At 38.7% G+C, this 17,331-nt stretch overlaps 1 protein-coding gene across 3 annotated transcripts in view; it reads right to left on the bottom strand.

Moving 5' to 3' along the window:
- The window catches only part of CDH4 (cadherin 4), a 653,967-nt gene that overhangs the window by 316,025 nt on the left and 320,611 nt on the right, over positions 1–17,331 (bottom strand). The gene's annotated exons all lie outside the window — the stretch shown is intronic.

Raw genomic sequence — 17,331 nt, 5'->3', positions numbered from 1 at the left:
ATCAAAACCTATCTCCATAAATAGTAACCACACTGGATAAAACTTCAAAGACAAACTATGGTGCACAGGGATAATTTTGAAATTAATTAGACATAGCAACATTCACAGAGGTACATTCTTACTTAAAACCCTCCAGCTGTCAAATGGATAACACTTAGAAACATAAATAGTACAATATATTAACAAGTTCACCAATATGGAGTTTGCTGGAGTTCAGAAGAGAATTATAAATGCGCAAGCAAAATACATTACAAGTTCACTGTCTTAGGAAGCATTCATTTTTAAAGGCTTCAATGTGTTTCCACAGTGTTAAGCTCTTTAGGTGTTTTTTTTCTTTGAAAATGTACACTTTAAAAAAGTATACTTTTAATGGGTTCTGCTGCTTTAATTCAAAATCTGAATGGTGCATTAGTGTGCAATATTTACAGGAGATTTCCCCCCTATTTTGTCATATTGTCTGCAGTAGACATGTAATTTTTATTTTCCCCTTAGCAGTGAGATAATTTGCCCATGTTATTTGCTCTGTGGGCATCCTCCTAACACATTCTGAATTTATATCATGATGTCTCTTGAAAGCACTATGAATCCAAGACATGCTGAATCAAACTAATGAAGTAACCTCCATACTAACAAACCCTCCCTGCCTCAACCCCAGAAGAAGCAGAGAGGATGTAAAACCGATAGACAAATATTTAAAATATAATTCTTTTGGACTCGGTCCACAAGCTCTGCAGATAATGAGACCTTAACAAAGATGTAGATGCTCATGTGGAATATTAGAGCTGACATTTCATTTGAGGTGAAAATTGCCAGTCTTCTTAATGACGTCTTTTCTTGCCAGGTACAAGAAGCAAAACTATAAAAAAAACTTACTGTTTTCACACCAGTGATCATGATCTCAACATGTTGCATTTCACTGAAGAGGTTTTAAATGAATACAATGGAAAGTTAGCTAAAAAAGAAAGATGCTAGTTACAATATTCACCCACATTTCTGGTTATTTTAAAAAGAGTCACCAAGATAGAACCCCATCAATGTCACCTTTATCTGTCAATTTGGGGGTGGCCCAGGGCCACATCATTAAAAGCAGTCCCTTTACAGACAGAATGCATTGACAGGGACAAAATGCTTTCTCCAAGTCAATGATATTTGTCCTGAGGTACTCAGGGGGTTAAAAAACAGTTTACATCAACCTAGATATTTTCATACTTCAAGTTCTATCTTCAGCTCAGTTTGTGACCTTACGATGCAATGTGTCAAAATGAAGAGGCAACTGGATATTTTATTTTAGTTGTAGTACTGGGTCGTGCATATATTTATAAATTTTGTTTATGCGGAGATGTCACATCCCATTCCATATTGGTCACTCAAACACAGCTGCCAAAAAATATTTTAATTAAAAACTTTCCGTAATTGGAGTTGGGGAGGGGACTGACAGTCCTGATTGTTAAAAAAAAAAAAGAAATAAAAATACTGAGAATGCATATGAAAAAACAACTTTCTAGATGACACAGCAGGACAACTAAATTCTGTGGTAGATGCAAACTCTGTGAAAATAAAGAGATGGCTACATGGAAAGTGCTAGTTCCTTTAGTTATTGTTCAAGAGGTTACCAGAGTTCTAAAGAAATAATTGTAACTTTCCAGAACCCTGTAGTTTTATCTCAGTAAAAAGACGGGTTCCCGGCTGAAAATGTCATCGGAAAAAGACATGAGATATCCCACAATTGGCAGCTTTTCTAATATATATCCAGACTGTAGCATTTAGCCACTGGGGTCTGGGTGGAGCTGCTGAGCACCGTGGCCTGATCCAGCAAAGCATATTCGCATGTGTTGACTTTAATCATATGAGATTTTAAATCAACAGGGTTATTCATGGCAAACACTTAAGAATATATTTAAAGTTAAGCACATCTCATTGATTTCAATAGGATTTAAACATATGCTTAAAGTCAAGCATGTACTTAAGTGCTTTCCTGAATGGGACTGAAAGTTATGCACATGCTCAAACACTTTGCTGGATAAGACTAGTGCTCAATGCCTTGCAGGCACCCATAGTTTCCAGAATGGTGCAATCAGCGACAGAGCGTGATGCAACATTAGATGAAATTTTCTTATTTGAAAGATCTCAAGAGAGCAATTTCCAAAGTTTCCATCACTCTTATTTTTGGGTTAAAATTAGGGCTGTCGATTAATCGCAGTTAACTCACACGATTAACTCAGAAAAATTAATCGTGATTAAAAAAATTAATCGCAATTAACCGCAGTTTTAATCACTCTGTTAAAGAATAGAATACCAATTGAAATGTATTAAATATTTTTGGATGTTTTTCTACATTTTGATCTATATTGTGTTCTGTGTTGTAATTGAAATCAAAGTGTATATTATTTTGATTACAAATACTTGCACTGTAAAAATGATAAACAATTCACCTCATACAAGTACTGTAGTCCAATCTCTTTGTCACGCAAGTGCAACTTACAAATGTAGATTTTTTTGTTAAATAACTGCACTCAAAAACAAAACAATATAAAACTTCAGAGCCTATAAATCCACTTAGTCCTACTTCTTGTTCAGCCAATTGCTAAGACAAACAAGTTTGTTTACATTTACAGGAGATAATACCGCCCTCTTCTTATTTACAATGTCACCAGAAAGTGAGAACAGGCATTTGCATGGCACTTTTGTAGCTGGCATTGCAAGGTATTTATGTGCCAGATATGCTAAACATTTGTATGCCCCTTCATGCTTCGGCCACCATTCCAGAGGACATGCTTCCATGACGATGACGCTCGTTAAAAATAAGTGTTAATTAAATTTGTTACTGAATTACTTGGGGGAGAATTGTATGTCCCCTGCCATATATTTACCCATGTTCTGCCATATATTTCATGTTCTAGTAGTCTCGGATGATGACCCAGCACGTCGTTCATTTTAAGAACACTTTCACTGCAGATTTCACAAATCGCAAAGAAGGTACCAATGTGAGATTTCTAAAGATAGCTACAGCACTCGACCCAAGGTTTAAGAATCTGAAGTGCCTTCCAAAATCTGAGAGGGACGAGGTGTGGAGCATGCTTTCAGAAATCTTAAAAGAGCAACACTCTGATGCGGAAACTACAGAACCCGAACCACCAAAAAATGAAATCAACCTTCTGCTGGTGGCATCTGACTTGGATCATGAAAATAAACATGTGCCGGTCTGCACTGCTTTGGATTATTATCGAGCAGAACCCATCATCAGCATGGACACATGTCCCCTGGAATGGTGGTTGAAGCAGGAAGGGACAGCGGAATCTTTAGCCCATCTAGCAAGTAAATATCTTGCGACACCGGCTACAACAGTGCCATGTAAATGCCTGATCTCACTTTCAGGTGACATTGTAAACAAGAAGCGGGCAGCATTATCTCCTACAAATGTAAACAAACTTGTCTGTCTGAGTGATTGGCTAAACAAGGAGTAGGACTGAGTGGACTTGCAAGCTTTAAATTTTACATTGTTTTATTTTTGAATGCAGTTTTTTGTACATAATTCTACATTTGTAAGTTCAACTTTCATGATGAAGAGATTGCACTACAGTACTTGCATTAGGTGAATTGAAAAATACTATTTCTTTTGTTTATTTACAGTGCAAATACTTGTAATCAAAAATAAATATAAAGTGAACACTGTACACTTTGTATTTTGTGTTTTAATTGAAATTGATAGATTTGAAAATGTAGAAAACATCCAAAAATATTTAAATAAATGCTGTTCTATAATTGTTTAACGGTGCGGTTAATCACGATTAATATTTTTAATCACACGATTAATCGTGATTAATTTTTTTAATCGCTTGACAGCCTTAGTAAAAATCACTTTTCTGTCATGCCCACGACCCTAATATAATTGCCTGGATCAATCTCGTCCCTCTGTAGCTTCCCCACATCGTTACTCCTTTTGTTCAAAAGTAATGCTCATTGTTGGCCAAAGGGATCTTAGAGGATTCCAAAAAAAATAAAAAGAGCCGGGGGTGCGGAAGGAAAAATGATTGCAGCGAATGTCAGTTAATAGTATAGTCTTTGAACATAGTAATAGTGCAGCCTTCACATTATACACTCAAAGGTCATGGACACATTTGATGTTATATGACTCCAGTGGATCATAAGACAACCTTGCTCTCCTTGGCTACACACATGCCTCATAAAAGATGAATAAACATAGGCTTGTCTGTTAGCTCTTACATACGCTCAATGTAATCTTGAGGTATTATTGTGAATCTCTCCAGACTGCCTAAGCCCCTGGAAAGGACATTTTATAAAAGGCATTCATCATTTGATAAGAGGATACATCTGGGATATTCCCTCTCTAAGGTAGCTACTGGTACTGTTTAACAGAGGGAAGGTGAGAATCAGCAAAACAATCAACAGTACCACCCATGTCTTTTTACAAAGATTAAAATCAGAATTGATTTTTAACTAAAGCCACACACACATTACAGTGATAAAAATATATTCTCAATCTGTTCCAGAAAATACGTTGACAATATGATCTGGCAAAAAGCAACATCAATAAGAAACAAAAGCAGTTTTATTGGTGATGAAATGCTGGACTTTAATTTACTAAATTGGAGAAGTTCAGAAAAGTGATGACTGTTCATGAAAAGTAACAGCATCACCCCCCAGGATAACCATAAATATTACCATTGTCACTGGCCCTGATATAAGTCAGTATCCCTATTCAGGACAACACTTTAAGCATGTGCTTAAAATTAAGTGCTTGCTTCTTAAGTGCTGTTGCAAATCAGGCTGGACTTAAGTTTGTGCTTAATGTTCTCTTGAATTGGGGCCTTTAAAAACAACATCACCACCATGACTATTATCTTGAAAGATTTTTGACCAACATTTATTTGATAATAATAGATTTACCTTCCTAAATAGATCTATGGTATCAAAAAATACGAATGGTTATTTTTTTTTTACAACCTAGCAATATTCCATTTCATTTCAACGTTTATTATGGGGGAATTGTTTATCCAAAATTATAAACGGTTGTTGTGAACAGCAATTTTGATCTATGGGCAAATAGCAATTTTGTTTATTCAATACCAAAATGAACAGGCTTACAAAGTAATTCTAATTACCAAGCCTTTGTTCAGTAATTACTTTTTTTGTTCAAATTTGATTTCTTTTGTTAATTTTAATAAGAAGTCCATTCTGTGCTTGCTGTGTCCCTCTTTTACACACGCATTTAAAAGATTAGTCTTAATTATGGATTTCAATGTACAGTGCTAAAAAACAGCAATAGATGCAATTCATGGCTTTCTGCTAATTTCTCAGCAGGAACTAACATTCTGGCATAGGAAAATAAAAGATGAAAATGACTTCTAAAGTTACAGAGGCAAAAACTTCAGCTAAAAGCAAATAATGCTATATTTATCGTACAGAGTGTGCGTTCATTTTTCAAAACTACCTTAAGATTTTTAAAAGTATTTAGGCATTGCTCTGCTCAATGTTACAAGGGCAAAGTGACTTAGGAACACAAGTCTTATTTTCAAAAGTGACTGTGGCACTTGGGAGCCTAAGTCTAAGAGAAAATCAATGGGAGTTAGTTGCCTAGTGGGATTTTCAGAAGCACCTAGGCACCTATCTGCATCGTGCCTAAATACCTCTAAAAATCTGGCCCCTAGACACTTCTGAAAATTGTACCTTTTACGTTTGTGTGTCTGATCTCTTTTCAGGGTAAGAACTCAATTAAGTGTTTGCAAAAGCACTTTGAAGATGTATTATTTATAAACAATTCATCAATATGTGTGAATTAGTATTGGTCAAATGATGGGAATTTTTTCCATGAAAAAGTGCCCCTTTTTTACTACAAAATTTAAATTTTGAAAAATTTCAACCAGTTCTAGTATGTATTTACCACACACACATTATACATATATATAAATCTACATATTATACATACATAGATATACATTTCTCCTGGTGATAATTTCTAGAAAGTGGTGGCCGCCCTTAAGGACCTACACTGTCCCCCTCTTCCCCCCACCTCCAAGTCATTTAATTTATGGAGCCTGCATGTACATTTTACACTGAGAGATGTCACATTCTTCCCTCTCTCACACCAAATCCCTGTGAGTTCAGTAGCCATGCTGCCTGCTTGAATTAAACGATTCATCAGCCCCTCTCTATTTGTCCAGGATCTGAATGTGTTCATTCTTTTTTTTTCCTCTCTGCCCTTTTCTTCAATTCAGTTCAGTTTGAATTTCATTACAGCCTTTCTTCCCAGGAGTCTTTGTACATCCACATTCATCCACATTCATTCTGAATGGCAAAGTCTCACTATCTGCTGGGAATGCTGACAACAGATTGTTTCATAATTAATTGAAAAGCAAAACCTGGACATTCTCAGTCACCTGCTGATGGGAATTACTTTGTACAACTTCAGTAAATCAACAGTGCGCTGCAAAGAAAAACCACAGGTCAAGTTAACTACCAGCCATTTCACCATGAGCTAACTCTACAATTTAAATTAGTGCTTATTTTAAGGAACGCCTTAAAAAGAACAGCTTCTACAAAAATGAGAAATATCGAAATTTTGAGGTAGATTACATCTAGTTAGTTTAGCTAATACTTGCCTTCAGGACAAGCTTGCATAACAGTATGGATTCCACTTCGAACCAGTAAGTGCAGGTCACTGCAGATGTGCAAAATGTGTCACACGTATTTTGCCCACTGCTGTCCCCAACAGAAACCAGTCACAAACATTGTACTATATTTATGGCGCTGAATTAATTAAAAGAATTGCTAGATCACTTCAATGTGTAATGGAGAAAAAAATACATATCCCACAAAGTAACACCTGTGTGATATTTTGTATGCAGGATTTTTAATCTCATGTTCTTCTGATTTTGGACCAGTTTCTGGTCTCAGATACACTGGTGTAAATCTGGAATAAATTGATAGAGAGTTAATCCAGATTTACATTAGTTTATGTCAGATCAGGATTTGCCAAATAGGAATTGCTATACCAGATTAGACCAGTGGTCCATCTAGTTCAGAATCTTATTTCGAACAGTAGCCCATACCAGCTGCTTCAGAGGAAGGGTAAGAAAGCAGCTTTCAGTAGTCAATTATGAAATAATCTGCCTACTAGGGAATGTTGTTCCTAGCCCCCCCCCCCTTTAATTAAAGGTTGGTCTGAACATGAGGATTTATTTAAAAACTCTTATTTATTTTTTAATCTTTACTGTTGTAACTTTGCCTGTTCTCATTATTCATATAAATACCTGGTTCCTTTTTAAACCCAACTAAGCTTTTTATTAGATAGGAATTTCCAGACTGGACCAGACCAGATGTCAATATAGTCCAGTGGCCAGTCCTTGACAGTGGCCAGGACCACATACTTCAGAGGCAGGTGTATGAACAAAGGTGTTCCACAAAGGGCAATTTCAAGTGCCATAGTAATTCACCACATGTTCAGAAAAGGAGCAACTAGATGTCCCTTTGAATATATACTGCACTCCACCGAAGTTTCAAACCAGGTGTGAAGACCTATATTTACAGATTTTTTATTTGCAACAACTGATTCTTTTGACTCATTATTACATTCTAAAGAAGTGGTACTAAAGACCGCTTTCTCTGCCTGCAGCTCTGGATTCCAAGTAGTGCTCTGCTCACTCCTCCTAAACTTGTCATGAGGAGGCACCAACAAAATACACTGCATCATCATGACATTGTAATATGTTGTGGTTGTATCACGGCTCTTTATGAGAGGGAATGATTCTCCAGCTGTAAAAGGTGATGGTCTATACAAAATTCCATTCCCTTGGACATTCTGTAACTGCACAGAATTCATTCCACATGGAAACGAACCACAATTTAGTTTGGTGACTTTAGAAATTATTGTATTAGCTTCACCAGCCATTAAACAATTCCTTTTAAAGTCAAACTCCATTCTCCCGGTGTCCTCCAAAATCTCACGTAAATAGGATATAAAATAGAGTTCCTTTTTGCTTGCAAAGCCTTCTGAACGACATATCGATGAAACTGTATGAATCCTAGAAGGTTGTAGGAGAACTACAGCTTCCAGCAGAAGTAAGCTTTTCTAGGAGGCCCAGTTCTGAAATATTTAATGCTTTGAAAGACAGACAAAGGCATCACTCTTTTGTTGAGCATGAGCTCAAAACAATTACTGCAAAGTTAGCTTCAACACCAAAAACAAAACAAACAAACAAACAAACAAACAAACAAATATTCTTAACTTCTGGGATCACCAAACTGACAAAGCTAATGACTAATAGTTTAAAAATGCTCCCTTTGTTCTGTTCAAGATACTTTATTAAAATATGAGTTAATCTCATACTATGTAGTAAAGCATTGTGCCTAGTGACAGTATAGTAAAGGATCTGTCAGGCATTCCATTACAAAACCTCATTTTCAGCCATAAAAAGTCCCTCTGGGCTGAAACTTGGCATACAAGAAACTTGAAAGAAATCCATTTTGTGGGTTTTGAATTATAAGAGTGAAAAGAAAATTGATTTAAAATGATTAAGGGACATTTTATGCTTTTGTAACTCAAAAATAAGATTCATGTTTTTAAACAAAATTTTTCTGGTCCCTAGTGGAAAGCACTCATTTTTGCTACTTAAAACAAGTAAGAAAGAGTTTTGATTGTAAAAAATCATCATCAACAACAACAAAATTGTGTGTCTGTGTGACAACTTAAGATTGCACAAACACTATCTCTCCGGTCTCAGTTGGACATTTGCTGTTTCTAAGTCACATTAAGGACACTCTCAAATAGGTAGGCATATGTGTATGATAAAAGAAAAATAAATGAGGAGGAGGGGAGAAAAGAAATTACTCTGGGAGCCATATGAAAGAAAACTTGATTTCTGTCTCTAAATGAAGAGCACATGTTTATATAACTTGGGTAGCCAAAGATACAGCCCATGAAGTTGTGGCCTGTTGCGGACCTTTGCTCTCAACAGACTATCAAAGAAAAGCATGTTGCAAAATCGATCCATTATATGCAAATTAGGTGTTTGTGTTATTGTTCTTTCTCTTGGACTCATAGGAAGTTGCTCTGTGTGCTTTGGCCCGATTCAATATACATACTGACTGCACACATAATGTACACACTTTAGGGGAAGAAAATGCATTTGTGCCCAGCAGAACTCAAAGACAAATAAAAGCTTCTATAAAAACTATCAACACAAATAACGATTATGCCTCTTCTCTGAAGTTTCAAAACATTTGGAGTGACCAGATTAAAAGATAAAGACACTGATTATCCTCAGTGGACCAAGAGTGAAGGTCCTGACTCAGCCCTTACACAGGCAAATTCTTGCTGAAGTCAATGGGATTTTTTTCTGAAAAAGGATCAAGTAAAAATGGAATCAGGACTTCAGGCGCTGGCTCTTTATAGTCTCAAACCCAAAATATTTACTGAATTCTTTCACAACCAAAACACTAATTAAAATCACTGCGCCAAACACTGAGTTACTTATTCAGTTTTTACTGTGTCCTTACTAAAGCAAATTTTCATGGACTTAAATAGCTTATCTGAGAAAGCAGCTGGAAGAAACTGAGTAAAAACTGAGCGAGGAGGTTCAGGATTTGACCCAGTGGGAGCTCTGCCTGAGTAAGGACTTGAGGAACTGGCCGAGTATCGTCTTCCCCCAGTAAGTTTAAAAAAAAAAATGGGCTGTGTCATGGCTGATTGCAAAATTATTTCCCTTAAGGAGTTGCTAACACTTGCCTAGCTCTGGGTCTTTCTTCAGCTCACTGTGTCTATGCCAGTCCTGTTATTGGTTCATGTAAGGCTCTCTTTTCATTCATTCCTACAGTATGAATTTAGCTACATTTCTCTGTCCTTTTTTTCTTCAGGCCTAGAAGCTCTCTCAGTGGGGAAGATCTGTAGCTGCTACTGAGTCTCTGTTTCTTCTTTCAGCGTTTGATTACCACAGTGTGCTCTCTCCTCCTCTCTTTCTGCTCTCGCAGCTTCACTGTGCAGCAAGAAGTCTTGAGGTTTTTGTGTTCCTTTATTTTATTTTCCCGTTATTGCTGCCTTACAGTCCCTTCAGGCTTTTTTCATCCAGGCCAGGATAGGTTATTCTTTGAGAGTGTGGAAGGCCAGTAGTAGGCTTTGACCATCTTCCTCAGTCCTGTCACATTTTATCTGCCTGTGTCTTGGGGAGTGGGAGTTTGTCCCCTCTGAAATCCACTGTCCTCCTTCATGCTAGTCTGTCTTCATTTCCCACTAGCAAAGATATTAGTCTCCTGATACATCAGGTATATGATGGGGCTCACAGTGCCTATTATGTCATATCCTTTCCACCACTTCTTCTATGGGCCCTGGCAGCTACTGAGAATGTCCTGCTGCTTCACACCACTCACTGTACCATATTAGATATCTGCCCCATGGGGATGCTAGCAGAAATTTGCACTACAGATTCTCTCTCATTTAGTTTATCCCTCTTCCCAAACCCCACCCCCAAAACAAACAAAAAATCCCCTCTCTTCTCTTCATATACTGCATGATCACTGGATTAGCCGATTTGGAATTTACCTTAAATAGCAAAATTTGGTTTCTGTTATCACATACAATATGAGCATGGCCCTGCTCCAGTGCGGAGCAGACTTGTCCCCTATGTTGGACAGTATCTATGTGTGATGAGCTGAAGGATGGCATTCTTGAACTCAAAGGACATTTTAAACTCACAATGTTACTAAGTGAGGAAAAAAGTGAAAGAATGTAGCAACATAAAATAGTGTCAAGGGAATATCAACATATTTTTAGGAGAGAGTCCATTCTGAAATAAAGCAACTAGTCTGTGTCAGTCAATAGCACTCTTCACATTATCCACTTTAATTTTCCACTGGTTAAGAGGATCAGAAAACAAAATGATTGAAATAACCTTCTGCCATGTTTACATCTTCTCCCCTCCCCCAGAAATCAATAAGGAGTTTTGATTTACCTTGAATTCTTTCTCTGTAATGTACAATGAGCACATAACGCAAATACAGACACACACATTTCACACAGCATGCAACACCAGTGTTTTGGTTTGCATAATTTTTTTTTAAGTAACTGACTGGATATTCTTTCCCATACTGGCTAGATAGCAGGAATTCTTAGTTTACCTGTGTTATTTTGAATGTCGATATTATGAGACAAATAAACGACCATCTTTATATTCTTTGTTTGCTTTCTAATTTATTTTATCACTGAAGGACTCTTTCCATAAAATTCTCTCTTCACTGAGAATACAAAGAACAACTCGCAGGTTAAGAAATAGGGAAACATATTAATTTGTGGATTGGTTAGCTTTTATATTTTTTGAGCTCTTGCAGATAATTGCTTTTTTTTATTTGAAAGTGAAGAGGAGAATGAGCTGTATTGGAGTACTGTCCATTTTATGAAGGAGCCAGGACCAGGCAAAACAGTAAATGTCTGCGAGGACACCAGGTTATAGGACCTTGCATGACAATAGAGACTATTCTCCTGACTCATCCTGTCAGTAAGACCAGGTGTGTCTGATTAGTTCCCAAACCAAGAATAAAAGTGGTTGACAGTCTGTCTAAGGCAACATACTAGGAGCAGGGAATGGAGGCTTCTGCAAGGTGAAACACTAGACATAGCCAATCACACATGAATGTATGTGGTTATTTATGTTACAATAAAAGAAACCCCAGGATATGGGTACATTTGGCCCCTACTCAGTGTACATATGGTGTGTTAGGAGCAGAGGGGAATCTAGTAACTGAATGATTTCTTTTCCCTATTTATTGGTGACTTAGGCATGGTCTATATGATATTATTATTCAGTATTTACATTTTAAGTGCATTGAGAGGCCCCAATCAAGAATCTGGGCCCAATTATGTTCAGCACTGTAGACAGAACTGATCCAGAAAGTATCTTATAGTGTAAAACAAGAGTGTTTCTTTTAATCATCCTGGTGGATGAACTAAGCCTCCCAGACCCTTCCACTTAGAATTAAATACGTATTAAATAAACAATAAGTTAAACACAGAAAAATTGCATCCCATAAGCTGCTTCTTCTTGGTAGGGCTCTCCAAAAGTCGATTATACCATGGGCTTAATTAAGGAAAATAAATGATTATTCAGAATTCAGGAATAATTTTTTTTTATTCAAAAACTCAAAATAACTAACCACTTCAAAGTGTGTACGAGTGAGAGAGTGAGTCAGAGATTGAATGTTCGTCTGACTGTCTGGAAATAGTGTCAAGTGGATATCACTGGAGAGAAAGGATGGTCCAGTGGTTAGTTACTAGCAAGAGACTATGAACACGTGAATTCAATGTCCGGCTCCCCCAAAGACTTCCTGCATGAGCAAGTCAATTCTCTCTATGTCCCACTTTCCCATCTATAAAATGGGGATGATAGTACTTCCCTACCTCATGATACTGCAGTAATGCACGCCATATAATCATCTCTAGCTTGAAACAAAAGCTGCTCATAGGAGTGCCAGGATTCTAACTGACTGGAAAAGTTTTTTATGACTCTGAATAGCCTCATGAATATCAATACTACGATTGGACAAATGAGTTCAAATCTATGTAGATACAACGTGATAACTCCATGACTGGAAGCCTCTACCGTTGATGTTTTATTTTATAAAGTGTTCCAGTGCATCACAGATAAGATATCATTGTTCTCTGATTTTCTTTTGCAGCCACTTACACACAATGCTATACGAATCCGTCAATTCCACTTTCTCTAATTGTTGTTCCAGTTACTATTCTTTTCAGCTGCCTTCAGTCCTGAATGACAGAGAGATTACAGAGTATGCAGACACACTGCATGAAAGAGGTATATTTGGAAAAAGGTATGTAGGAATTTAGCTGCATGACTCTCACTAACTTCCTGGAGGAACATGTGGCTATATCCTTAAGACCGGTTTTGAAAGGTAACCCCTTAAAAATCCTTAGACTTATGATCTCACACCAATTTTATATATATTTACTTGAGTGGAGTTACTTCAGATTTACACCTGTGTAAATGACAGAAAAATCAGGCTTTTTTTGTGTCTAATAATCACAACTACTTAGGGAACATTTACTGTCTTTTACTATCATCTTCTCTAAATCACATTATCACAAATGTGTATGCATATGACCAAATCTACTCCACGTTGTCAGAGAATTTTGAAAGGGGTATGAACTCAGGTAAATTGTAACAACTTCCCGCGTATCAGATAATAATTAATTATCAATAATATTTTGTACTTACAAACCTTTCATCCAAGCTTCTCAAAGCAATTTACAGAGATGGATGTTATCATGCCCAGTTTACAAATGGGGAAAACAGGCATAGATTTGCCCAAGCAGCACAATGCAAAACAGTAACAGTGAGAACAGAATCCAGGTGACCTCTGGTTCAAACACTACACATATCGCCTTCCCTTAGGCACACAAGTACCCGACCATGTATATATTGCAGATTTTCAATGCTACTGGGATTTTAATTCCAATGTAATCCATAATCTATATGGTAAAGCTGTACTGGCTGCACCACTGTAAAGAAACAATGGCAGTTTTATTGCAATCACTGCCACCCATGTGCATATTTATATAGGGGAGGAGGTCAGTGGGAAGGATGTAAACTGCTGGAGTGAAAAAAATTAACAACGTAGTAATGGGTAGGCTGATATCCATTTCTATTTTTTTCCTTCACAGAACTCGTATAATCTTCAATAATTATAAAGTTATATAAATAATTTGTGCAGTATTAATACAATTTTTCTATTTATCTCTGACAAGCCATAGAATCTGATATTTTTACCATGACCAACCATGAAATTTGTCAACTCTGCCCATGATTTACCTAGGGATCTATTTATAAAACAGTATTAAATAGAGGACCGCATCATCAGTGCTATCTGTAAACCAATTTACAGAGGAGCCTGTGTCAATATCTGATATTTACTAGATTTTATGTTTATTTTTTAAAAGGCACAGGCTTCTAGTCATTATTTTGCCTGCCATTTTTAGCATACATATAATACCCTTAATAAGGTCTTCTCAAAGAGCTGGAATCTGAAGGGGAAATCAGCAATCGACTGTTACTGTTTATTTTTTAATTTATTTAAAGTTTCTGACTTTTTTTGGTCTTTCAAATAATAATGATAATGAACATGAAAACAATAGCGCTTGATGTGTAACCAACTCTTACAGTTTATCATTTGTTTTTGAGTGTTCTGTTTATGTAGAGTGTTATGATATATATATATACACACGATACATTTTTCAAAAAATGTGGCCAAAGCATCAAAAGATTGAAATGCTACATAAATAGCCATCATTCAGGTCATGACCCAGCACCTGTTAAAGACACTGGCAAATATCCCTCTGTTTTCAGAGATACTGGACCAGGGTTTAAATGTAATTGATTTAGAGGCTGAATTGACTGCGTGCACAGGACTGGGATCCAGGCTTTCCTGAATGCTAATCTCAGCTCTGCCATTGCTAAATCAGAGCCCAGTGAGGTTAACAATCTTTCCACCAGCTTCAATATGTGTAAGATGAAGCCTCTTTTCACGAGATTTATGATATTTGGTGTTCTTCTTTGGGCCCCAGCTCCAGGAGTCAAGGAATTATATGAGACCTGCAGCTTTCATAAAAAAAAAGAAGCTTTCTAGCACTTTTGGCAAGGGTGTTGGAGCCTTCCAAAAAGTGAGGGAGCAGGGGTCCCCACCCCTCCAAGGCCCCGCCCCTCCTCTTCTCCCAGAGGCCCTGCACCCAGCCAAGCCAGAAGCCAGAGCAGGGCTGGGGAGCCTGGCCTTCATCACCCTGACTGGGGTGCGTGGGGGGGGCTGAAAGCAGCCCCCTGCCCGTGTCCCCACCCCCCAGGCCGCTCGCCCAGGGCAGGTGGAGGGACCCAGGCTCCTCACAGCTGCCCACACAGCTCTCCTGAACCTGGCTCCGGCTGGGAGATGGGGGTGGGACCCTCGGAACCAGAGCCCGGACATGATAAAAGCCGCACAGGCAGCTGTGGGGAGCCGTCGTGGACCCTCCACCTGCCCTCACAGTGCAGGGAGCCCTCCAAGAGCAGCCCCTGGCCTGTGTCCCTGCCCTCCCGGCCCCCCACCCAGGGCAAGTGTAGGGTCTATGGCTCCCCACAGCTGCCCATGGCACAGCTCTTACCGTGGCTGGGACGTGGCTCCGACCCCTCCCCCAGCTGGAGCCAGGTCGGGGAGAGCTATGCAGACAGCTGTAGGGAGCCAGCATGGAGTCATGGACCCTCCACCTGTCCTGGGTGGGACGGGGACACAGGCTGGGGGCTGCTCTCAGCCTTTGTGCACCATGGGCAGGTGGAGGGTCCATGCGGCTCCCACAACTGCCTGGCCTCCCTGGCTGGGCTCTATGCTGGCCTAGCCAGGGGATGGGTCCTCATGGGGTCTGCCCTGGCAAAAAGCAGACAGACCAGGCCTGTCCACTTTCGAAAAGTGGGAGGGCTATGCCCCCCCGGCCTCCCCGGTTCCGGCACCCCAGACTCTTGGTTGTGTAGAAAAGCTTGAAAATGTGACTCATAAAGGCTCAAAAGCCAGAAGACAAATAAAAATAATCTCAATTTTATTATTTTTAAAATCTCAATACTTCTAAGCCAACCTCATAATTTCGGGGGGACTTGACTCGTGACTTCTGAATGTTTGGAAGTTGGCAATACTGTAGCTCATTTTTTCCATCTGCAAAATGAGGTTAAATAATAATAATTACAGTATTTACCTACTCCCCAAGGATGTTGCAAGGATTAATGTAAATGTTTCCACAGTGTTTTGAATATGTAAAGCATTATATATGTTAAGTATTATTCTCATTTGCATGTGGGAGAGCAAACAAACTAGATCCTGGATCTCTATTAAAAAAAAAAATCTGACAAACCTAAACTTCAATTAAAGCAGTCTACCTCATCAATAACAAATGAACCATCCATTATTAGTACTGCATAATGTTATGGATAGTTGGACAAAAGTCACTTAAAAGAACGTTTCAGAGTGTCTGAACAATCTTCATCGTCATTTTTAATGATCTCAGAAGTATTTTCTTTAACATTAGGGAATTTATCACAACAACAGTGCCATACTCCACTACTAAACACTGGTGAATATGTGGAAATAAGGAAGAGCTCTGCCATGTATCACTGCATGGAGGATAACAAGTTAAAGACTGAAGACTTGCCTCTAGCACATCAATCAGAGGAAAATGTTGTAGAAAATCTTTCTGTGTGATATTCTTCCCTCTTTAAATCATTAAAAATGATTTTAAATAGGGTGCAATTTATCAGCCGGCCCTTGTTTTGTTTTTCCAGGATATCAACAATTGTCTAGCACCACTGTCTTGTCTGTGGCAAGACTGAAAAGAAACAGAGCTCCAGGGACTGCATGTCTGTATATATCACAAAAGGCCTCATTCTGATTTTGGATGTGCATGTACTTCAATAGAAAACACCTGTGGGTAGCTAAAGCTAGAATATGTTTCCCACCCTGGATATACATGAACTGCAAAGTCAGAATTCTTGGCAGAGTTCTTCTATGCTTACATATATTTTACCACAATGTAGACTAAGGCTAGAGTGGAACTAGAGCTGCAAAATTTGGATCTGGACTTCCCTGAATTTCAGAGATGGCTGTATCTTGGGGTTTGGCTTAGGCTCTCCTCAAATGATTAAATATTTCTGTTTCTCAGCAACTGTGCCTTCGGGGTATGAGTGTAGAGGAAAACGAGGTGTCCCTGTACAACACCACCATTACACACAGTACATACAGTTCAAAGAGGTGGTGAGCCAGAGTGAGGGTGGGAACATTGTGTGGGTTTTGGTTACAACAGGACACAGGGGGAATGCAACGCTCTAAAGTGTCAGTGGGGGAAGGGTCACAAAGGGGAAAAGGCCCTGGGGAAGCATCTGCAAGCAGTGCTAGTGATTCCATGAAACCAAATTCGGTGCTTCAACAAGCAGGCCCTTGAATACAGAACTCCAGGGCTAGTTCTGGGAAACAGTGGGGGCGAAGGACCGGTCTGGCTTTAAGATTAAGCTAGATAAGTTTATGGAGGGAATGGTTTGATGGGATAACGTGATTTTAGTCAAATCAACACCATGCCATCACTGGTAAATAGTATCAATGGTCAATGAGGGTCTGGCTGGAGAATCTTGCCTACATGCTCGGGGTTCTACTGATTGCCATATTTGGGGTCGGGAAGGAATTTTCCTCCAGGGTAGATTGGCAGAGGCCCTGGAGGTTTTTCGCCTTCCTCCGCAGCATGGGGCGGCGGGGGTTGCTAGCTGGAGGATTCTCTGCGACTTGAAGTCTTTAAATCACAGG

This window comes from Chrysemys picta, chromosome 13, assembly GCF_011386835.1.
Source record: "Chrysemys picta bellii isolate R12L10 chromosome 13, ASM1138683v2, whole genome shotgun sequence".
Taxonomy (NCBI): Eukaryota; Metazoa; Chordata; order Testudines; family Emydidae; genus Chrysemys; species Chrysemys picta.
This window is presented reverse-complemented; position numbering and strand designations above follow the sequence as displayed.